Source organism: Perca flavescens, chromosome 21 (genome assembly GCF_004354835.1).
Source record: "Perca flavescens isolate YP-PL-M2 chromosome 21, PFLA_1.0, whole genome shotgun sequence".
NCBI lineage: Eukaryota > Metazoa > Chordata > Actinopteri > Perciformes > Percidae > Perca > Perca flavescens.
The window spans coordinates 27,606,401-27,631,813 of NC_041351.1; the positions used below are offsets into that span (position 1 = coordinate 27,606,401).

The 25,413-nt window shown below is 42.0% G+C and overlaps 1 protein-coding gene and 2 long non-coding RNA genes across 5 annotated transcripts in view; 2 read left to right on the top strand and 1 right to left on the bottom strand.

The window, feature by feature from the left end:
• Nucleotides 1-25,413, bottom strand: part of LOC114547798 (histone H4-like) — a 74,090-nt gene that overhangs the window by 37,903 nt on the left and 10,774 nt on the right. The window contains exon 2 of one of the 3 annotated variants that reach the window (XM_028567218.1): nt 19,011-19,078. The exons of the other annotated variants lie outside the window; for them this stretch is intronic. The gene's annotated coding sequence lies outside the window, so the exon portion shown is untranslated. Of the gene's footprint in view, nt 1-19,010; nt 19,079-25,413 lie in introns of those variants that run through there. 3 annotated transcript variants of the gene reach the window in all.
• Nucleotides 2,067-3,303, top strand: LOC114547800 (uncharacterized). Its single transcript, XR_003691273.1, has 3 exons — nt 2,067-2,147; nt 3,118-3,188; nt 3,276-3,303. It is a non-coding gene; the product is annotated as an uncharacterized LOC114547800 (long non-coding RNA).
• LOC114547799 (uncharacterized) lies at nt 5,305-9,515 on the top strand. The gene is made up of 4 exons (XR_003691272.1): nt 5,305-5,335; nt 5,825-5,971; nt 6,060-6,113; nt 9,413-9,515. It is a non-coding gene; the product is annotated as an uncharacterized LOC114547799 (long non-coding RNA).

The window sequence follows — 25,413 nt, forward strand, 5'->3', positions numbered from 1 at the left end:
ATTCAGATGTCAAATATCCTCTCTGGTAATGCGTTCCCAGGACTTTCTCTTTATTGTCCTTTTTGTCTCTTTGTTTCATCTTCTACAGCTGACCACTGAGAGCAAGTGCATCCATACAGCTGTCAGCCACCCAAATCAGACCAGTCCAGAGCTCGGCCCTTTCGCCAAGGTTGGAGGTAAATTAAATCTCATGTACAACTTAGTGAAGTTATTTGTAGCAAAATGTTAAATCTACCAACCTATTTCAATGTGTGTGTGTGTGTGCAGTCGCCTGAGTAGAACATGCTTTATGTGGACAATGTTGAGTAGAACATGCTTTATGTGGACAATGAAATGAAGGACATTGTCTAAACATGCTTGTTCAAGCTTCAGTCAGTATAATATCTTAGTGTATGTGTATCAAATGGTGAACCCCACCCAAATATGACTTGGGAGGACCATAAAGTTGAGGGTCCTGTCACCAGAGGCATCACTTTGGTTTTAAGAACACTTGACTGCCTGCATTTGATCTGTATGTTGGTTTAACGTGAATGGTAAGTTGTTTGGTTACAGGTAATGGATAGGCACCCTATTAGTTATACTGGGCTACAACAAGTCAGCTCCTGGCACTGAGGCTAACCACAAATTCCCCATCTACAATTTAAAATATGAAGTTATATCTTCATATAGGATATGCTATAAATAAGCTGCGTATAACTAAGATACGCTTATAAATAACAATAAAATACAATGCAATAAAATAGTAATAACATGTATGAGTCTGATGGCTGATGGTAAAAAGAGCCCCTAAGTGCTTTGAGGCATGTGCTCACTGAGCCTGTGGCTACACATGCCCTGAACTGCCTCAGTTCTACACACACAGGAAGAGAGGGTAGTCCTTTATAGTTTTTCAGCGTCCCTCTCATCCGCTGTCTGTCACTGCCTCCACACTGTCCAAACCATTCTTCCCACAGAGCTGGCATTCTCACCAGCTTGCCCAGTTTGATAGCACCACCAGTCCCGATACCACCTACCCAGCACACCATAGCAAAGATGATACTGACCATTACAGACTGGTAGAACAAAAACAATGAAGTCATCAAATGCTGTGTTCATCAGATTATAGTTTTCATAGTCCACAGTCTAAAATATCTTTTGTTTTTTTCCTTTTTACAGGCCCTTGATGACGAAATGGCTCCAAAGATTTGTGGTGCCACAAATCCCCCATCCTCAATTGATGAGCCTGAAGAGGTAGGTCTTCTTCTTTTTTTATTCAGATGTCAAATATCCTCTCTAGTAGTACGTTCCCAGGACTTTCTCTTTATTGTCCTTTTGTCTCTTTGTTTCATCTTCTACAGCTGACCACTGAGAGCAAGTGCATCCATACAGCTGTCAGCCACCCAAATCAGACCAGTCCAGAGCTCGGCCCACTCACCAAGGTTGGAGAGGTAAATTAAATCTCATGTACAACTTAGTGAAGTTATTTGTGGCAAAATGTTAAATCTACCAACCTATTTCAATGTGTGTGTGTGTGTGTGTATGTGTGTGCAGTCGCCTGAGTAGAACATGCTTTATGTGGACAATGTTGAGTAGAACATGCTTTTATGTGGACAATGAAATGGAAGGACATTGTCTAAACATGCTTTTTCAAGCTTCAGTCAGTATAATATCTTAGTGTATGTGTATCAAACGGTGAACCCCACCCAAAATATGACTTGGGAGGACCATAAAGTTTAGAGGGTCCTGTCACCAGAGGCATCGCTTTTTTTTTTTTAAGAACACTTGGACTGCCTGCATTTGATCTGTATGTTGGTTTAATGTGAATGGTAAGTTGTTTGGTTACAGGTAATGGATAGGCACCCTATTAGTTATGTATGTATGTATGTATGTATGTATGTATGTATGTATGTATGTATGTATGTATGTATTTATGAAGTAAATTAAATATCACATTAGTATTGGATTTAAAGTTATTAGGTATTGACATGTAAATATGAAATGTCTTTCTGTCCAAACTATGTGGCATAAATAAATACTACAATTACTTTTTTTCGCCAACAGTGTCAAAAACACCGCCTGGTGTGGCGCAACAGTATCCTCCTTGGACAAGTGTGTTAATTGTGTGGGACCCGTATCTTCCTTCAAGTGGCTTGGCTATCGATGCACAGGTTAGATATTTAGTGAATTAGTATAGAGTAGGGCTGCACAATTAATCAAATTTTAATCACGATCACGATTTTGCTTCCCACGATCAAATTTGCGTGATTGTGTTATATTTAAATGTGTCATTCCGTTCATAGAACAGTTTTAGCAAAGCCAATCTAGCGCTCCATCAACGACTGGCTGATCACGTGTCTGTGTGAGCCAATCAGAGTTTTTCCTGCACCGCTCAGCTCAATTTTTAGATGTAGACAGTCACAGAGGACAGAGTTATGTGCGGAAAATTCCACAACAGGTAGCAATCGGGCATCATAAGTCTGTCACGATGTTTACCAGTTTACCAGTAAATGCAACATTTTGTCCCATCTGTTTTTTTGTTTTTTTCATACAACAGCAAGGACCATAGTGCTAGTTTGTTTCTTTTTAGCTCACAGCTTTAGCGGCAGACTGTTGGCAGTCCCGCTGTTGGAATCCTACAGTGAAATACATTCACACTACACCGTTAGCTGTCAGCATTTTAGCCGTGTTTAATCCAGTTACTACTGTGGCTAACAGTAGGCTAACGTTACCTGCCATGTAATGTGTTATTAGTGTTTACTAGCATGACATGCAGCAATATTTATTAACGGGTTTCGGAGCATCAGAGCCCAAAGCAGACATGTAAAAAAATTGTAGAAAATTGCGTTGCCTGTATCTTTCACGGCAAGCGTGCATGTGGAAAGCGGTTGCACAACAGCTGAAATGGCATACTCCTTCACAGTATCCTTCAATAAAGGAGGAATGTAGCACAATATGGATGTAAAAGCGGTTATAATTAGCCTATGTGACAATAAAATTTGTTTTGGTTAAAAACAAATAATCGTGATTATCGTTTTGGCCATAATCGTGCAGCCCTAGTATAGAGTGTACATGTGTTGTGCTCTAACCACTTAAATAGACCTACAGTGTTAACATTATTTTACTCAAAATGTGTTACAGTTTGTTCAGGGGTCTGGCATAAATCCTGCCTCAAGCAAATTACAGGAGATTACTTGCACAGCACAGCACAGGTGAGTATCTACTGAGTGAGTGTTGAACTTGAACTGTCTATAACATTCAATCACCCTGTAAAATAATATGCTTTCTCACCAATTCAGGCACAGCAGTCTTCTGAGGCTTCTGAGGATGAGCGGATGTCAGATCAGGACAAATTCCACATCCACAATTGGACGAAATATCATCTGATGATGCTGAGGACATGTCTGACAAGGAATACATACCTGACTCTGAGGATGATGAATATGATTCAGATGCCAGCATACACTTAATGTCAAGTAAGGCAAGAGCTGCACATATTCAAGTAAAAAGCGGTAATACCTGATGTTGGAACATCTTATGGGTCAGACATAGGCACCCCAGTTGTGCCCAGTACATCACAATGTTGGCCACCCTTAAAAATAAGATGATTCCCAATGCTGCTGACACATCTAATTCAGCGAATTCATCAAAGGAAAAGCCAGAGGAAGAAACTGTGACTCATGAACAAGAATTACCACATCTGATTATGAGTAAAAAATTACTGTTATGTTTGTGGTAAGCCACAAAGCAAAATTTCCGCCACTTGAAAACACACAAGACACATGCTGAAATTGTCCATGCATTTTCCCTTCCTGAGGACTCAAAAGAGCGCAAGATATTATTAGAAAAAATGAGGAATAAGGAAATTTTAAACATAACACTGCAGTTTTGCAAGATGGAACAGGATCACTGAAAGTGAAGAGAAAGCCAAAAGCTAAAACACTGGCAGGAAAGTTTATTCACTGTATGTATTGTCAAGGGATGTACATACGTAAGGAGCTTTGGAGACATGTCCGCAGATGCCCCTTTAAGCCAGAAAACGAAGATTTGGATGACCAACCTGGGAGAACCAAAAGTACTGGGCTTGGCTGTAGCTCTGGAGTCTACATTCTGTCAGCAGATCTCAAGTGGAGTGTGGAAGCTCCTTAGTGTCATGAAACAAGATGAGGTGGCCTCAGTTGTGCGAAATGACCTCTCTATCATTCAGTTTGCCCAGTCACTCTACAACAAACATGGACAAGACCCTACAAAATATGAATACATTCGACAGAAGCTCCGTGAAGTGGGCGTTTGTTGTTATGCCTGCGTACAGAATTCTCAGTACATAACCTAGAGGAGGCTGTTAAACCTGCTAACTTCCAGAGAGTTGTGCAAGCAGTAAAGAAAGTTTTCAGGTTTTGATGAAGAAAAACACTTGTACCAGAAACCAAGCCTTGCGTTGAAACTGGGGCATACACTGCAGAAAATTGCTGACACATTATTCATTGTAGGGCACTCATGGCAGAAGATGAAGAGTTGATCAGGTACACTGACACATTCAAGTTGTACACCTCCAGGTGGTCTGAGTTGGTGTCTCACAGTGCCCTGAACACACTGAGCGATGCAAAATACAACAAACCATCAACATTGCCCTTCACTGAAGATGTTCAGATCCTTCATCAGTACCTTGAGAAATCTGCAGAAAGTGCCTTCTGCAGCTTGAAGGAAGAGGCCACCACTCAGAACTATGCTCAACTTGCAAAACTCACACTTGCACAAATCATTGTGTTCAATCGAAGGCGTGCTGGGGAAGTTTCAAAAATGCGCCTCAAAAGTTTTCATGAAAGGGACAACACAAAGCTCCATGAAGATGTTGCCATGGGGTTGTCTAAGACTGAACAGAAGCTCTGCAACTATTTCAGCCGAATTGAAATCCTGGGAAAAAAGGGGCAGAAAGGTTGCAGTTCTGCTCACACCAAGGGTGGTGGATGCTTTGTCACTACTTGCCAGTAGAAGAACTGAATGTGGCGTTTGTGCCACAAATGTCTTCCTGTTTGCAAGACCAACGTCAATGAGCCACTACAGAGGACAGGACTGTTTGCGTGTTCATGCAAACCAGTGTGGAACAAAAGCACCGGAGTACCTCAGGTCAACACAACTCAGGAAACATGTTGCCACACTCTCACAAGTCCTTAATTTAAAAACAATGAACTTGATCAGGTTGCAGATTTCCTGGGGTCACGACATCCGTGTTCACCGCGACTTCTACAGATTACCAGTTCCCACAACACAACTGGCTAAGATTTCCAAACTGCTTTTGTCAATGGAGAAAGGACACCTTTCCAGCATGGGAAGTCACTGGATGATATTGAAATTGAAGGTTTGTATAGAAATTAGCCCTTGTAGATATTATCTGAGTGTTTGTTTTTTCCTTGATATGTTAATTTATAAACCTCTAGACTTGGCGTAGTCAACATCCTTTTCCAAAAAAAAATCACCTTTCATGTCCAAATATGAGTTGAGGACTACTATTCAGAAATATAAGCATAAAAATACAGTATGGCTGGACAGTAATTCAAACTTATGTTTGTGGAGGTGCAGTCGAATTACGTTAAATATTAACATAATATCATATTGTGTAATCATTTGTACATGGATTGTTCTATCTTATGTGCTCATGGACCACATTAAACATAAACACAGGTATAATAGCTCAAAACTACTCAAGTAAAAATAGTTACTTTGCAAAAAGTGGCAAGTACAAAACCACAGGCCTACTATCTTTTCCCTAGGTCTTTTTATTTGATGTGGCTATTTCAACCACGTATGTCCAGCTATTTATGTGAGTTTTACTAATGCCATTTTCCAGATGAGATTGCGTTAAGTGACGCTGAAGATAGTGGGAGCGATTCTGATAACGGCAACACAGAAGTCACAGCATCAGAGTTTGGAACTGTGGAGCCTGTGGATTTTGACTCTACAACCACAGAGCAAGACCATGACATTGGAGGCTTTGGTATGTTAACTCACTTCACAGTCACTGCTGATAAAATGTATTTTTTCCTGGGACAAAGGTAACTTTTGTGAAATTTTGTGTTCAACAGGATCAGTGTCCTTTGTGTCGTCCACAGTAAATGAGAGTGTACCTCCCTCTGAAGGTAAGATTCAGATTCAAGAGGTTTATTGTCACAACACAGTGGTTTATACCATCACAATTCTTACTTTACCCAACTCCCTTAACAGAACAGTTCAATAATAAGACAAATGCACAACACAAATAGAATAAAATATAAAATTTAAATATAACTTCCAGTGTACAATAAACCTAAGTTGGAATTAAAAGAAAAAAAGAAACCTGAGTTGAATAAGGTGCTCTGTGCCACACAGTTACAATTAAGGTGCCGATAGTCATTCAGACAAGTCACAGTGTCCTTTGTGGCCGGGCACGATGGTGGTGGACTTGAAGCTGGTGGGGACCGGTGGTGACACAGTGACACAGAGTGGTGTGTCCAGTATGCCCTTGTTGGCCATAGTCCCTCCCTTTCAGCTGGTGTTGAGGGCTTGAAGTGGCGGTTTGTTTTCTGTTTGCAGTTTGTGATGTGTTGCAGACCTTGCCACATGCTCCCGGGATCAGCAGTGGTGTAATATCCCTCAGCTTCAGTCTGTATTGTCTATTGGCCTGTTTGATTGATCTCGCAGGTCATATCTGGCCTTTTTCTAGTCCTCCGTGTCACCCGAGACACATGCAGCAGAGCGCGCACATAGCATGGACCACACTTCAGTTAATCCAGGGTTTGTCGTTGGGGTAGGTCTTGCAACGTTTAGTGGGGATAATTTTCTGCAAATGTAGCCAGTTACAGCTGCAGCATATTCCTTTAGGTCCACAGTACAGTCCCCTCTCAGAGCAGGAGTTTTAAACCCACCACGGTCTGTACTGTTAAAGCAGTCCTGAAGCACTAGTTCAGATCCTTCATTCGTTTGAGGAGTTGCCTGTAGGCTGGCTAGAGGAACACTGAGATGTGGACTGATAGTCCAAAGTGCAGGTGAGGCACAGCCTTGTAGGCGTTCTTCACGTTGCTGTACACTTGGTCAAGAGTATTCTACTCCCTCAAAGGAAAGCTCATCTGTTGATGGTACTTTGGTAGGACGCTCCCTGAGGTTGTAGTAGTTAAAATCACCAGCCACGATGAAGGACAGCATCTGGGTGTGCAGTCTCCAGCTTGCTGATGAGGTCCTGTAGCATCCCCATCGAGCAGAGGCACAGCGCTGAACTCGCTTGGGAGATAAACATAAAGAGAAGGGCCTGCACTTTAGCATTAAAAGTTCAATGTCCGATGAACCGTGCTTTTCAACAATCTGAACATTCCCACACCATCAGTTGTTAATGTACACATGCCGCCTCCCTGGTATTCTTGAGTTTGGCGTGCTGTCAGAGAGCCAGATCTCAGTGAGAATAAGAGCACAACATTCCCTTATCTCACGCTGAGTTGTAGTCCTAGTTCTCAGCTTATTTGTCAAGAGAACGGACATTAGCTAGTATGGTCCTGTAGCTCAGCCTAGCATGTAGCCCACCTCTCTTGCCTCGTCCCGTTGTGGGCGCACCGGTGTTGCTGTGTCCTGCCGGCTGGGTTGGCTTGGTTCAGGCGTAGGAGAAAGTTAAAGTTCAAGAGGCAGTGTTGTAAGCTTGTGTTGAACATTGCCAATGTCCAGAAGTTCTTCCCTGCTGTATCTTACTGTCACACACAAGCTGTGTGTGTAAGATGCACAATAACAAAATAAACAAAGTTACATCAGTGTCAGGAGGCGAAGGCATGGGCACCATGGTGAATTGTGAAGCACCTTAATGTGCTTTGAATAAGATACATCCTTTTTTAGGCCAGGTATGAAAGGAAGAAAGACCTAAATAAAAAGTCATACCATTTTAAAAAGAATAAAATTAAGTATAATTTATAATTAAATAATAATAAAAATAATAACTATTACATAAATTACTTTGCAGTGTATTCTACACATGCCACAAAACTGCACCATCCACAGTTGGATTCCATCTAAGGCCGGTTACACACTGGGGACGTGGGCCATGGCGTGTCAGCCGCGTGGCGTGTCCGTTTATATTTCAGCTCCCATGGTAACAGGTTAGAGCTTACACACTGCCTGCGTGAGGAGCGCGTCTCAGGCGCGGCTCGACGCAGCGTCTGAGATGTGTGCATGCTAGAAATAGAACCAACGCCTATTTTTCGCGCGACACGCGGCGTGTTGGAAGCGTTTCCAGGCAAAATAGAATAGGAAAAGATGTTTATATGTCATTTAGACACAAATCCATATTAACAAATGACATGTTGATGTTTGAAAGCCTCTAGGTTTTGATATAAATGCAGATAGGCCTAGGCCTATATGAATGTAAAATGTTTTTAATCAATTTTCTAGTATTGCACCTGTCAATACTAAACGAAATATTCTGTAGCCTATTTTGCCTTCAATATTGCCGACGTTGTCTTTGCTTTAATCAAATCAGTATCAATATTTATGTTTAACATGGTATTTCATTTTATCAATGGGGTCAGACACCTTCCTGGTGGGGAAAGACAGACAAAATCCACGCAGCTGACATGCAACAGAAACGCCCGCTCACGCCACGCCTGCAGTGTGTAACCGGCCTAAGGATATTTATGCACATCTCTGTGATGTTTCCTGTCTGAAGTTTTCAACTATCAAAATGCAAGAGTAATCTTAAAGAAAGGGATATAAATAAATAGCCCTAAATTTAATTGTACTGCATTTGTACAAAACATCTTGTCTGCAAGGGAGCAAATACACTTAATTTATAATCAGAAAATGTATAGTGAATTTGAGATAAAAGTAAAGTTACCTCCTTCTCTTCATATGTTCTCTTGATGCCCATGAGTATGTTCTATTAATTCTCTTTTTGGCAAATTGGTTAAAAAGACTCAAAATTAATGAGTCACAAAATCTGGAAGACTAAGAGGTTAAAAAGTAGTATTAGGCTGATTGTTACGTACTTTATGTGTTAGGTTTCAATATCAAGACTAAACTTTCAGACCAAGTTCCTACACTATTTAGCTAACCCTATGAAATCAGATTTATACTGAGAATCAGACCTTAAACCCCTAGTCTTTGTTTCATTTAAAATACGGTGTGTTGTACAATGCCAAAATAACTTAAGACATGTTACTAATTGTAGTATTACTAACTGTACTTAAATTAATTCATATATCAAAAGGTTTAGCCACTTAAACCGATGAACAGCAAAGACATTCTAAAAATGTTTTAATGCTGATGACTTTAATACACGCCATATTGTCCACACTCTAATGTGGGCTAGTAAAGTTGGTGAAATCACATCAAGTGAGCAGTTAACTGATATCCAAAGTGAATTATTAAGAAAAAAACACATTTTGTTTGTGATATATCTTTTTCTTGTTTGCCTATGTTCCAGGGAATTATGCTGATAAAGAACATGGATCCAGAAGAGTGGCAAAGAAAGTGTGGTCTAAGGCTGAGGTCGCTGCAGTAATGCGACACTTCAAAGATCATATAAGCAGGGGAAACTGGCCACCAAAACTGAATGCAGTCACTGCAAACTGGTGGAAGATCCCGTGTTGGCACAAAGAACAGTGCAAAATATAAGGGACTTTGTTAGAAATAGAGGAATAACTGCAAAGAGGCAGTCACAAAAGAAAAGATTTAAAAACACTGACAGTTGTGGTAGTGTTTTTCTGTATGTTAATGTTTTAAAAAGTGTGGCTCTTGTGTTACAAGTTATCAGCCTGTTATAGGTTGTAATAATGCCATTTTAAAGGTTCAGTACAAAAATATAAGGTTGAATTATACAAAGAGGCCATCATAACAACAAACTGTAAACCAGCACTTATTTTATTTATTTTTTACATCTTATTAATTTATTTTTTGTTATGATCAACCATGGGTCTTTTGAAGTTGGGTAAGAATGAGATTTGAGCAAAAAGCTAAAATCAGTTATTGTCATGACACTTGTGTTGTGTGACAATCTATTGTTAAGCTGTTACAGGCTCCTATCTGGCTGTTAGTCAGTGTCACCAATTAACAATGGTGATATTTGAGTTGTACAATAAAATAATAATTAAGTCCCATTAACGCTTGGTGGTGTCAGGTTAATGTGTATTTATGTTAATGAGGCCAAGTTATTTAAGTGACGTCATTGTCCCTTTAAAGTCCCAATAATGTTTGTTTGGACCTTATAAATCACATATTTTCAAAAGGAGAACTGTCTCTATAAACCACAATAGTTTTAAGGTGGTGTGTATCACGCTCTGAAGGGTGTATCTGAAGTCTAAAGTGACCTGAATTTTTTTCAATTTTTTTTGAGTGTTTTAATCTAACTCCCATAGCTCTAGGACCTCAGGAAAGGGTAGTCCATCTAAACCACCACCGGGCCTGTTTGGAGAAAAAGTCCGGCTAATCCACATAGACCCGTATGTGTGTGTGTGTGTGTGTGTGTGTGTGTGTGTGTGTCTCTCTCTTTCTTTCTTTTTGTGTTTGCACCAGGGCAGGAGTTTATTGTGTTGAACCCTCGCACCCAGCCTGCTGAGAGACATGCGGCCGCCTCAACCTGTCATTGTATCTGTCAAACACAGCGGCAACCATTTTGTATAACAGTGACTACGTTTACATGCACATAATATTACAGTTTTTTCCCTAATTCCAAAAAAGACAATATTCCGACTGAGCTGTTTACAGCTGACCATAAGCCTGCGGTGAAAACCCCGATTGAGACACATATTCTGAATGCGCTGTAAACAGTACATGTCCAAAGAATGCCTCTAAAGCCTGAATATTCCCACGTCTTAATCGGAAAATGCCATATTCGTGCTTATTCGGAATATCCAACCGGAATATGCTGTTTACATGACCTATATCAAATTAGTTTTGCTCACTTTACCAGAGCTGCAGTGAAGAGTTAATGAAGGAGGATACTGGTATTTTGGCACTGAGGCTAGTTTGTTCTGTTTATTCAAATTAGTATCAGTAGCTATGTTTCCATCTACTTTTCAATTGAATTACCTGAAGTAAGTTAAAAACATTTAAAGCCGGTGAAAGTGTGCTTCCATTGAACGGCTTTAGAGCGAATAAAAACTATATGTATACGGAATAGACATTTTAAGGGGTTTCCATTCATTTTCGCACTAAATCACACAACATTCAAGCTAACATTTGCAAACAAAGTTTGCTAGTTATTTTATTATAGGAGAATATACGGTGCACCTGCCATGACGCGGCGACAGCACCCCCCTACCCCCCATATTTCAAGCATGCTGGTTGGCTTCAGAAAATGGTTATAGCCCAGCTAGCCACTGCCACCGTATGTTGGATGTTGTGCCATTAGTAGTAAAGCTAGACCAGGGTTAATCAACCAGAATTCTTTTAAGCAGACACTCTGGGAACCGGACTTTCAAATAAAGATTAAAATAAATGTATTTGTGCCTAATACGCATATTCTTGTTTGATTTTTTCTACTAAATTAATGCTATATTTGTTACATGTATTAGTGTAAGCAAACTCCTAAAAAAATGTGTAAAATCCATAATGATAACTAGATAGGCTAATTAACTAGAAAATGATCTCAGATTAGAGGGCAGTTTACTGAGGAGTGATGGTTAAGGTCTGTGATTACTGAAAGGTTTTTGTAGTATGCAGTGTTCTGATTGGTGGAAAATGCTTGCAGAAAGAAACGGCTATTGTCAGGTAAAATGTCACTGTCAAGAGCCTGAAGTGAAAAGTTGTGGAAAACCGCGGGTTTAAAGATGAATGGATTGATTAGCAGGCTAGCATTCGTCCTGTATGCCTCATTTGAAATTAAACAAAAGAATACAACCGGCAACATCAAGACTGAAGAACGCGGGCATGATGATGGCGTCATTTACGTGTATATTAAGTAGCCACATGCATCTGTTTTGGTCTTATAATGCATCCATAGTCCAGCGGAGAGGATGGTTTCTTTAAGACAGCAGCTAAGTTTACAAGAGTTTGTCCAAAGTTCAAGATCCGTTGCAAACTAAGATAAACAGAAAGACTACAAACTGACTGACTGGTGATTGATCTGTTTCAGTTAAAAGTTTTACTATGAAATGTTTTAATAGTGTTCATAGCCTTAAAGTGAAATAACTGAGTGGGAATACATGTTAAAATTGTTTTCATTTTGACAGTAATATAGAACAAGAAGTTAAACAAAATAAGACGTTAAGATGAAAATCCATTGTTATTCCTGATAGCATTTGAAAAAGGATTTAGTTGCTAAAAGGGGAGGAGTGTTATGTAGCTGTTGGTAATTGGATACTGGTGAACGAGGTATTACATGGAAAAGTACTAAAATAACCTAACTTGCATTCCTTCATTATTATAATGTCACGGATATAACAAGTTACATGTGCTGCGTGAAGTAACGCACACACCTCGGCTCTGCTGTGTGTGTGTGTGTGTGTGTGTGTGTGTGTGTGTGTGTGTGTGTGTGTGTGCGCGCGCGCGCCGCACACCGTGGGCATCGTTGTTCAGAATCCCGTCTATCTTCCAAAATGCAACGCTTGAATCCAAATTAATTGTTTGAAGCTGCATGGCATTTTGCTGCTTTACCTGAGTGTTGTCCAGTTTAGTGTGACTTAACGTTAGATCCGCAATACTGAAACTAATTGGATGAGAATAGAAATGCAATTACAAGGGGGAGGGTTTACGCTCTCCCTGTGGAATGTTACCTGCTCTGAATGCTCAAAATGACCCGTGCCTTGTGCAAAACGCTGACCAATGAGAGCAGACTGGGCTTTAAAAAAAAATAAAAAGACAGGCGCTAAAACGGAGCGTTTCAGACAGTCAGGTATATTCAGACAGACAGTATGAGATACAATGTGTTTTTTGAACATTAAAGGAAACATGTTCTAGTAGAAAACCACAATATAAGTGTGAACCCTATAATGAGCATGAAATGGACCATTAAACTGATGCTTACATATTCCATGACAAGTGACATATGTCATGCGGTCATGCAAGTAGGTTGGAAGATTCTTTGACACAGTCATTTTGCTTTAAAAACTGTAATTCCTAGTCATTTTGGAGCTGAACAACACAACAACCCCATCCTGTCTGGAGTCCCCGGCAAAACCCTGGACAGGCTCCAGTATGTCCAAACCTCTGCCGACAGGGTCCTCACCCACACCAAGACCTGGCAGCACATCACCCCAACCCTCATCCACCTTCAATGACTCCTAATTAAGTCCCTTAATTTGCCTATTTACACATTCAGCTGACACAGAGCACAATTAGTATCTGGGTTCTGTTCACATGTCCAATAATCACTGAGAAATGAGCATCTTAAAATTTTCAAATCTTGTATATTTAAAAACCTTGGAAATACTTTTTGAGTAATGAACAATGGCCTTTCTGTCTGTATTCTTTTTTTTTTTTATTAAGAGAAGGTAATAATAATTTAGGCGGTTCTCTATCTTTGAAACTGGTAAAGTGAGTACTAATGTAAAATACAGATGTCTTTCAGTTTTGGGGGTTCAATTATGGAATGAATTTAATGAATGAACTTGGTTGAGTTTGAAACGTTATAAAGTAATTTGAATAAAATGTAAAATTGTAAAATGTATTCTTGGATACTACTCAAGTATTTGGTTTCATTTAGTTTTGTTGGATTTCTGTGTGATTCTATAGGGATTATGGGATAGGATAGGCAAAAATAAGCCTTGGCTCCAGCCTATTCCTTTTTCGGTTAACTACGGTGGACAATTGTGGGAAATAATTGTTTCTTTCATGTATGTTAACCGAAATAAAATTATTCATCATCATCATCATCAGAAATGAAACTGGGTATTTAACAAAATGATCGACTATGTTCACTAGCTAGTTGTTAACGTTGGCTGTCTGCTCTGTGGTGCTGGGCAGGTAGTTTAGTTAGTAGTGGTGAGTAGTAGAGTTGGTGAGCATTCCCTGTGGATCCGTCTCTACAAGTGACCCCTTTCATATTACACAATCATTTGATAATTCCTTTGTAAATATACATAAGTGTTTTTCCTTCCTCCCTGCTCTTGACCTTAAAAGCTAAAGATGCTATTGCCCCGTTTACCTCACACTAAACAGTCCTCTTAGCAAACGCTGAGGCACTCGAGATAACATCACTGACAAATGCAACTGGTAAAATAAATAAAACTTTCCACAACTTACAGATGAATGCAAGCCACATCCAGTCATTGTCAGATATAAAGATGAAGAGCACAAAAGCTTGTCTTCTCACTAGCAGCCAGTGTATCAGGACAATTTGTCACACACTCTCAGCTCTGTTTGATCACTTGTTGTTTGTCAGGGCGAGTGTGCTGCGCATTCTGTTACACTTGGTTTCCTGTCAATCACCTGAGACCCTACAGGAAGTGGGAAGTCTTCTCCCTGGAAATGAAATGTTGCTTAAAAGCATGTCACCTTACACTGTAGTGTCAGATCCATGTCTTCTGATATACTGAGCCTTTGTGAGCTGTTTATACGGCCAGCGCTGGCTTGTCAGTCAAATAAATAAAACTCTGACTTGGTAGTCAGAGGATGTTTGACCGATTCAGCAGACAATTAACGCATATATATATATATATATATATATATATAGAGGCGTGATTGGGAGGAACGGCCTCCCTGATCTAAACCAGAGTGGTTGTTTGTTGTTGGACTTCTGTGCTAGTCATGGATTGTCTATAACGAACACCATGTTCGAACATAGGGATGCTCATAAGTGTACTTGGTACCAGAGCACCCTAGGCCAAAGGTCAATGATCGATTTTATAATCGTTTCATCTGATCTGAGGCCGTATGTTTTGGACACTCGGGTGAAGAGAGGGGCGGAGCTGTCAACCGATCACCATCTGGTGGTAGTTGGGTCAGGGGGTGGGGGAAGACTCTGGACAGACCTGGTAAGCCCAAACAGGTAGTGCGGGTAAATTGGGAACGTCTGGAGAAGGCCCCTGTCCGACAGACTTTCAACTCACACCTCCGGCTGAGCTTTTACTGCATCCCTGTGGAGGCTGGGGGCATTGAACCCGAGTGGACAATGTTCAAAGTTTCCATTGCTGAAGCTGCGGCGAGGAGCTGTGGTCTTAAGGTCTTAAGTGCCTCAAGGGGCGGTAACCCACGAACACCGTGGTGGACACCGGTGATCAGGGAAGCTGTCCGACTGAAGAAGGAGTCTTTCTGGGATATGTTATCCCAGAGGACTCCGGAGGCGGTTGCAGGGTACCAAAGGCTCCGAAGGGCTGCAGCCTCTGCCGTGAAAGAGGCAAAGCAGCGGGTGTGGGAGAAGTTTGGAGAAGACATGGAGAAGGACTTTCGGCAGAGGCAGAGCTGGAGGATGATGGGGGATCATTGTCAATTTCCCAGGCGGAAGTCACTGATGTAGTCAAACAACTCCACAGTGGCAAAGCCCCTGGGATTGATGAGATCCGTCCAGAAATGCTCAAGGCTCTGGGTGTGGATGGGCTGTCCTGGTTGACACGCCTCTTCAACATTGCGTGGAAGTCTGGGACAGTGCCAAAGGAGTGGCAGACCGGGGTGGTGGTTCTCCTTTTTAAAAAGGGGGACCAGAGGGTGTGTGCCAATTACAGGGGTATCACACTTCTCAGCCTCCCTGGTAAAGTCTACTCCAAGGTGCTGGAAAGGAGGGTTCGGCCGATAGTCGAACCTTGGGTTGAAGAGGAACAATGCGGATTCCGTCCTGGTCGTGGAACAATGGACCAGCTCTTCACTCTCGCAAGGATCCTGGAGGGAGCCTGGGAGTATGCCCAACCGGTCTACATGTGTTTTGTGGATCTGGAAAAGGCATATGACCGGGTCCCCCGGGAGATACTGTGGGAGGTGCTGCGGGAGTATGGGGTGAGGGGGTCTCTTCTCAGGGCCATCCAATCTCTGTACGACCAAAGTAAGAGCTGTGTCCGGGTTCTTGGCAGTAAGTCGGACTCGTTTCAGGTGAGGGTTGGCCTCCGCCAGGGCTGCGCTTTGTCACCAATCCTGTTTGTAACATTTATGGACAGGATATCGAGGCGTAGTCGGGGTGGGGAGGGGTTCCGGTTCGGTGAGCTGGGGATCTCATCGCTGCTCTTTGCAGATGATGTGGTCCTGATGGCATCATCGGCCTGCGACCTTCAGCACTCACTTCGCAGCTGAGTGTGAAGTGGTTGGGATGAGGATCAGCACCTCTAAATCTGAGGCCATGGTTCTCAGCAGGAAACCGATGGAGTGCCTACTCCAGGTAGGGAATGAGTCCTTACCCCAAGTGAAGGAGTTCAAGTGCGTTGGGGTTTTGTTTGCGAGTGAGGGGACAATGGAGCGGGAGATTGGTCGGAGAATCGGTGCAGCAGGTGCGGTATTACATTCAATTTATCTCACCGTTGTGACGAAAAGAGAGCTGAGCCAGAAGGCAAAGCTCTACCGGTCAGTTTTTGTTCCTACCCTCACCTATGGTCATGAAGGCTGGGTCATGACCGAAAGAACAAGATCCAGGGTACAAGCGGCCGAAATGGGTTTCCTCAGGAGGGTGGCTGGCGTCTCCCTAAGAGATAGGGTGAGAAGCTCAGTCATCCGTGAGGAGCTCGGAGTAGAGCCGCTGCTCCTTCGCGTCGAAAGGAGCCAGTTGAGGTGGTTTGGGCATCTGGTAAGGATGCCCCCTGGGCGCCTCCCTAGGAAGGTGTTCCAGGCACGTCCAGCTGGGAGGAGGCCTCGGGGAAGATCCAGAACTAGGTGGAGGGATTATATCTCCAACCTGGCCTGGGAACGCCTCGGGATCCCCCAGTCAGAGCTGGTTAATGTTGCTCGGGAAAGGGAAGTTTGGGGTCCCCTGCTGGAGCTGCTCCCCCCGCGACCCAATACCGGATAAGCGGACAAAGATGGATGGGTATTTACTTTCACAAAAATGCTCCTTTTGCCACTGACAGGCTCAGATTAATATTCTAAGTGTCTGACAAAATTATGGAAAGGATTTATAAAGAGGTTGACCTTTCTGTTAAAGCGTAAGATCCATTTTTTTAACATAAAAACATCCTCGAAATTGCGTTCGCCAAAGCGAAGACTTTTATCATCGTAAAAATTCAAAGTCGACAGAAACAAAATAAAACTATGAAAAGCTGTTTTGGTTGAAATAAACACAGTTTATCGATTACCATGTGATCCATAAAACTATTGCTTTTTTAAATGGAGTCTGGTGGGTTTGGCATTAGCGACTTCAGAGCTGTTTCTGGTTAAACAGAAAGGTGTCAAAGAGGTTTTAAAGGTCTATCCCTGAAGGGATCATTTCAATAATGCTATAAAACACTTAGAATAATAATCTGAGCCTGTCAGTGGCAAAATAAAGCACTTTTAGTGGACCAAAATGCCCATGCACATTTGCCCCATAGGGTTACATTGCGGCTCGGTCTGTGACTGCAGGTTACAGCATTCATGCTTAATATCGGACCAATTTAAAAGATTGTTGTTCCTATCAGTCACTTACACACAAAAACATAGGACAAAAGTTCAGGTCCAGGTTGAAAAAACGGTAGTTACCCTTTAAGTTGGAACCCACAAGAATAAAGAAAGCAAGAAGACACAGGAACAGATTGAGAAGGTTTGTGGAGGCAGAACTCAAGGAAATAACATAATCCTGGAAGGAAGCAGAGAAGACACCGAACCAGCTGGAGAAAGTCCATTGACCTTTGATCTTTATTCAGGCACCACCAACTGTATATGTGTATATATATATATATATATGGACAATACAATGGCTAATTAATCAGCGATTGTCTGACTAGTTGTAGAGATGGTGGTTCCTGAAAAAAGGTCAAAGGTCACCAATATGATGAGGTACATCCTATGGGGGCAGTGTATATCTACAGCAAAATACATCACATTATCTGGTGCACTTTGTGGTTGGGCTTATTTGAAGCTAATGTACTTTGGAATTCTTGCTGTTCTGAGTTTTTACCTTCATGGTTTATTGCACTTATTGGATGTCGCTTTGGATAAAAGCATCAGCTAAATGTAATGTAAAATGAAATGTAATGTATTTCACGGCTGTCTGAATGCCCATTTAGTAAGTTGTTGTGCGATGGTGGTGAGGAGCATTGTCTTAACACATCAGCCTAGAGATCCAACAGTTGGTTATTAAAAACAGGTTGATTAATTACAGTCGACACTCAGCATAACAATAGCGATTTAATCAAATATCTATTTCCACATAAGCAGTATCGGCCACCGCGTTGGGTCATTGATCCACCGATAAGGGGAAGACTGAGGGGACATGGCGGCCATCAACCGTTATTTATTAACGCTGAGGTTCAGGCAAGGTCACAAAATAAACATTAGGCGTGCATAAAACAAACATTTGTTCAACAATAAATAAATCCATACACATTAGTACAAATTATGATCCAAAGACAAGTCAAATTGCATTGACTTCTATGGGATCGTCTGTTTTCTATCCCCCAAAAGGGGGCACGGCCTCGACATTTAGCTGTATGTGCCGGCCTAACGTATAGGACATTCAGTGAGCAGTTGTGTCCTGTAGCATCTGCATTTGCTGTTGCCCCATTCATTTGTTTCCTGTTCCCAATAATAAATTGGCTTCACATGTGCATATAGAATTAATTGTATCTACTGTAGCAACATTTAAATCAGTATTCACCATATAGTGTTGGCTGCCGTTCCCCCTCTGTGCAGACTGTAATTGAACACTCCCATGGAGAGTGTTAACACCCTTCCTGTCTGCCCACAGAGTAGTATGATCTTCTTCTACTGAACTTAAACCCCCATAAGAGTGGAAATCACCCCAGTAGGGAACTCCCCAGAGGACCAGCAGGAAGGACAGTATGACATTTCGTTGAGCTTTGGTCAGGAATATAGGCTCTAGTACAAATATAAAGCCAGCACTTCTATTAATAATGTGTGTATGTATCCTTGTCAGGAGTAATTAGCTAGCTAGTAATTAACTCCTCATGGAGTGTGTGTTTTATTTTTTTTTACCCCAGTTTTGAACTCCTCATGACTGTTGGTACTCACTGTGGCCTGTCAGCTTTGCAGAACAGACCTGTTAATTGGACAAAGTGGTGGTGGAGTAGCTGTTACACTGTAACACACAGAAAAATGTAAATGGCATCACTTAGTGCTGAAGATGTTTTCTGACATGAATAGGATTTCTGACTGAACTCAAATTGCTTTGGGCAGAACGGTGAGTTAAGGTTACAGCAGACAATTCAAATTTCAACACCAGCATTATAGATTATATCAGGGGAAATCATTATCTAACAAGTCTACATCCTCCTCTGTACTGCCATACACACACACACACACATATATGCATTACTATAACATTAGCATTCTCTGGGCTGTAAGGAGAGCTGCAGGGCTCTGTGTTCGGCTCCCCCCGGGTTTCTATGTAATCTCTTTCTTCCAGCCTGTTATACTCCCTCCTGTACCGGCTTTCACACGCACACACACACACACACACACACACACACACACACACACACACACACACACACACACACACACACACACACACCAAGTATGCATGCATCTACACATTCCGTTGAGCACGTTCACATATACACACACTGGCTCTGCCAGGGTACCAATCTCTTTGATTGCCCTCCAGTTCTCTAATGAATAATTTAGCTCCAAATACATTCCGACACAGTGACACCCAGATAAAGTAAGTGAAGTATGGAGTGAGGAAGGAGGAAGACCGAGTAAAGTTGTACTAAAGGTGAAAAGAGATGGAAATGGAATGTTGGCTTTGCTGACAGAATTAGAGTGAAGAAAGGAAACAGATAAAGGGGAGTATATGGTAATGCTCCACCAAAAAATCTCTTTTGAGTTTTACACATGGCATTTGGGTGTCGCCATCTTGTTTTTTTTGCAACCGGACGTGGCGAAGAGTGTGGAGTTGACGAGGATGACATAGCCAAGCCAGTATTGTTTATGGTTGCAATGGTGCTGCGCTAAGCTAACACTTAAGAGGGAAAGACGATTTTCAACCATTCTGAAGCGAGTCATCCAACGGGAGATTTACTGGCGGGTACTGGAGACATTAATTTTTCAATTCAATTCAATTTTATTTATAGTATCAAATCATAACAAAAGTTATCTCGAGACACTTTACAGACAGAGTAGGTCTAGACCACACTCTATAAATTCCAAAACCCCAACAATGACAGTAATTCCCTCAAGAGCAAGCATTAGCAGTGGCTATTGCGACAGTGGCAAGAAAAAACTCCCTTTTAGGAAGAAACCTCGGCAGACCCAGACTCTTGGTAGGCGGTGTCTGACGGGCCGGTTGGGGGCGTGATGAACAGTGGTGATAACAGTCACATTAGAAGTCACAGTGACTTCGAAGGTTATCGTGGAAGTTCATGTCATAGCAGGGCACATCGTGTCATACTGAGTAGTGCAGTCTCCTATACCGGATCCTGACTACTCTGTGCATAGGAACATCACAGCAGGGCGTTGCGGGATGTGACGTGGCGCTGCAGAGCACGGGTGGGTGCGGCGGGTGCAGCAGGACGCAGCAGGACGCAGCAGGACGCAGCAGGAAGCAGCCGGGAAATGCCGAGAATCGCAGAGCATAGCTCTGCGAAGAAGAAACATAAGGACTCCGGGGAGTAAACTCCCCAGAGCTAGATTAGTAACAAGCATTTCTGGGACAGGATGCATACAAAAGTAACAAGTAGAGATGAGAGAGCAGCTCAGTGTGTCTTAGGGAGGAACAGCCTCCCCGGCAGTCTAGAATTGTAATAGCATAACTTAAGAGAGGCAGGTTAAAGAGAGGAGCCTGGTCGGGCTAGAACTCTCCCCAACCGGATCGGGCTGTACTGGCCTGCCTCCCTCTACTCTCGCTAGATTATTAATTATACAGTATATAAAACTGATGACTACGAGGAGAAGCAGGTGGGCCGGGTTAGGTGGACGCTGCAACTCCTCACTCCTTAACTATAAGCTTTATCAAAGAGGAGGGTTTTCAGTTTACTCTTAAATGTGGTGACGGTGTCTGCCCCTCGAACCCCGACTGGGAGCTGGTTCCACAATACTGGAGCCTGATAGCTGAAGGCCCTGGCCCCCAGTCTACTTCCAGAGACTCTAGGAACCATAAGTAGCCCCGCATTCTGGGAGCGCAGTGCTCTAGTGGGACAATAAGGTACTATGAGCTCTTCTAAGTATGATGGTGCTTGACCATTTAGAGCTTTGTAAGTCAGGAGGAGGATTTTAAATTCGATCCTTTAATCTGCACGTACAGCAGAACAGAAAATCTGCAGACTTTCTCTTGAGTTAAAAGCTAACAGTAGCCAGTCAGCTTGGTTGGCATAAAACTAAACAAGACATTTTTCGGTGACCTTAATATTTCAATTAACTTTGAAAAACATAACTAAAGGCACCAAAATGTAGGAAATGATATCTACCATGTTAAAAAAGGGGGAAGTAGCTTGGTCCCCGCACATTTTCAGTGCTTCCCACTTGGAAATGTTACTACAGATTGGACAAAAGGATTTTAGCGATTTTAAAAAAACTACTAATTTAAGAGCTGGTTTGAAATCATGGAAGCGCTATCTAACATCCATCCATCCATCATCTGTAAGCTTGCCTCATAAACATAAGCTATAGGCCACGCTCTGAGCTGTAAGAGCAGCACCATTACCACAGAGTCCATTGATTATCCAGTGATAATGCAGGCCTGATGGCCTGTAGGCTTGTATAAATCTCTAAGCAGAGTAGTATTCTCTGATGGCTAACTTATACATAACTCAGTGGGCAGGCGGTGGAGGGGAGTGTGTCCGGCTATAAAACCTGACAGTGGACATGGACGTAAAAAGCCTGAGAGTGGAATTATGTTAAGCTGTGACAAACGTCGGCTAATATTAGCTTTAACAACATTTCAGCACAGCTACAACTGTACTGGTCAAATATATCTGATTCACATAGATCACATAAGCACTATCTTATCGCTAAGAGAGGATACATTTTATTTCAATTCAATTTCATTTATAGTTATTTGTTAAATTGTATTTATAGTATCAAATCATAACAAGAGTTATCTCATGACACTTTTCAGATAGAGTAGGTCTAGACCACACTATAATTTACAAAGACTCAACAATTCCAGTAATTCCCCAAAGAGCAAGCATTTGGTGCAACATTGGCGAGGAAAAATGTCCTTTTAGTCAGAAACCTCGGACAGACCCAGGCTCTTGGTGGGCGGTTGTCTGACGGTGCCGGTTCGGGGTACGATGAACAGTTGCAATTATAGTCACAATAAAGATAATAAAAGTATGACTAGAAATAGTAGTTGTAGTAGTTCATGGCGTAGCAGGGTGCAGAGCTGGACTGCAACCATGATTTAGGTGCCACACTAATCCAAGGAAAACTGCGAGGCGATAAAACATTAAGGGCCCTATCTTGCACTCAGCGTAATTGCCTTTGTACACCGACGCATGTATCATTCCTATTTTGCACCCGACGCACAGCGGACTTTTTCCTCCACAGACGTACGTCGGTAAATTAGGGAATGTATTTTCGTTCCCGGGGGTGGTTCAGCGAAAAGAGGAGGCGTGTTCAGGCGCAAACGTTCCCTAGTGCTATTTTGCAGTTTCAGAAAACAATCCCGCCACAGACCAGGAAAAACCTGGTCTAAAGTCAGTGGCGCTAGTCTAAAGTCAGTAGCGCATTATTTAGATGCTATTTTAAGGGCGCATGCTTGGCCATAATGTAGCATGCGCACAACGCGCATACCCTTCTCTCATCTAAATGGACGCAGAAGTTCCCATTTTTGCAAACCATACATAATTACAAAGAAAAATATTACTGAAAATGCGCTTCAGGTGTTTGGATAGATCAGGAGGCACTTTACAGTACAGAAAGTTGCAGCATTCTTTGTGGCTTGTTGTGTTTTATACAACATTTCCATGAATCATGGATGTGTTGATGACATAGATGAGGAAATATTAGAGGACTTAAGGAGACGTGATGTTGAACTACGGTGGGATTGGACACTACGGCGGATTCTGGTCCGGGAGTAATGCGCGATGCGCTCCTGGTGGAGCGGGTGGACGGAGATGGAGTGGGGGGAGGAGGAAGGGGCACAACAGGAGCAGGTGGTGCGTTTGGAGGCCCACGCTCCATGGCTTCAGCAATCCTCTCCAGACTTGAGGAGATGCACCCGAGAGGCCGCAGCAACATCGCCACCCGGTCAAGACAGGCATTTACTACTTTTCCGCATCTCGGACAGCTCCCGCTGGCGTGCGCCAGCCAAATCCGCCGTCATAATAGCAATCCACCATGGAACAAGCGCACCTGCTCTTAAAGGGAATGTGAGATGACGCTCTGATTGGTTATTTTCATGTTACGCCCAAACCACACCTAGCTACTTCAGACCAACCCATTTTAGATTTGTGTCGGGCGCAAGACTCATTTATCCCGCCGGTATCATAGCAACAGCGCCCGAGATCCGCCCACCAAGCTACTTGCATTTTGCGTTTCATACTTGCGTTTCAGATCGTTAAAATAGGGCCCTAAGACTCCAGGGAATACACTCCCCAGAGCTAAGTTAGTAACAAGCATTTCTGGGGCATGAGTGCACACAGATGGAAAGAGAGAGGAGCTCAGTGTGTCAAAGGAAGTCCCCCGGCAGTCTAAAACTATAACAACATGACTAAGAGCTGGGGTGCGGTGTCTGGAGCTATACACCCTCCCTATGGAGCTAAATCAGGGCCAAATGTTTTGTTCATTTGAAAAAAATATATATAGTTGAAAAAATAAAGCTTGAAATTGAAAATTTAAGTTTTGGTCAAAACTTGGAAAAAATAAAACCATGTATTTGAACTAAAAATAAGTGTACCAATTTTTCTTTCAGTTTGAATAAAATATAGATTCAATTCTGGAATTATTTTGAATAAATTATAAATTTTCATTTTTCACTTTTATATTTGTTTTCAGTTCCACATTTCATGTTTTCAGATTGAAAAAGTTATTTTTTTTACGGCTTCAAATCTGTTTTTCACTTTCAGATATTTTTTTTTCGGTTTGAGACTTTTGGCCCTGATTTGGCGTGGGGGGCGGGGCTTCAAATCAGAGGGGCGTGGCATTATGAGTGACAGCCTATCAAAGAAGGCAGAAGACTCCTCTGTCATGTTGACTTCAGGAAATGGTGTTACTGTGAGAACTATGACTGAATGCTTTCTATCCACTATATACATGTGATTTTTACTTAAACTGATGCCAGTGACAAAGTTCCATTTAAAAAAATGTTTTGGACAACAAATGGTACCAATTACATTATAAGAGCAATAAACTGTGCCAGATTGTGCAGTTCAGCAGGAACAATGACTTCTCCCACTTCCATGTATGACTTATAGCACCACAGTATTCACTGGCACCAGCCCACAGGTAGGACATGTGAAAGATATTAGCATTTTTGAATAGATACTTTGCGACGTTATCCCCTCAGTGGCATTTTTTTTGTGATTAACACATAAAAGGAAAATAGGTGGCTGGCAATAGCTGGCAATCAAGCATCGCTAGCACTAAAGTTAGCATTAACTAACGTTAGCTTCACACTAGCTGGTGTTTTTACTCTAATTTCAGTGTCCAGCTCAAGTTTTTTTGACTTTAACGTGTATTGGTCTTTGTTAACCTCGGTTTGTCAGAATGACCATAACTTGACACTGGCTGCAGTGAAGAAGGTCTCCTTTTATAGAGTAGACAAATATGACTTTACATTAATGCTCTGGCCTGATAAATTACGTTTTACACTATAACGTTACATGTAACAGCATGACAGTTATGCCTTACAAAATATGCCAAGTGGGCAAACTTTGAAGGCTTCTACCACAGCCTAACTTAAGTATCAGAATACACTAACTTGTCTTTTTGTATTTGTATGTCTTACTGTCTGTTTTCTGGACCGTGTGTGTCCGTAATAAAAGCTTTGATTGATTGATTGATTAACAAAGCGGACCAGGACAAGTTATGTTGTTTAAACTAACCATGAAAAGGTAACACTAGCAATGTTAGTTATCTATAATGTTTTACATTTATAAGGCTGTACGGCTGCAGGCAGCCACTGTCGAGTTATGGTCATTCTGACAAACAGAGGTTAACAAAGACCACTACACGTTAAAGTCAAAAAACTTGAGCTGGACACTAAAATTGGTGTAAAAAACACCAGCTAGTGTGAAGCTAACGTTAGTTAATGCTAACTTTTGTACTAGCGATGCTTCATTTCCAGCTGTCCACCTATTTTCCCTTTATGTGTTAATGACAAAAAAAAAAATGCCACTGCGGGATAATGTCCCAAAGTATCTATTCAAAAGGCTAATATCTTTCACATGTCTTACCTGTGGGCTGCGCCAGCAGGTTGCCTTGGCGGAGCGGACGCTATGCTGACTGCCGAGTGAATACTGTGGTGCTACA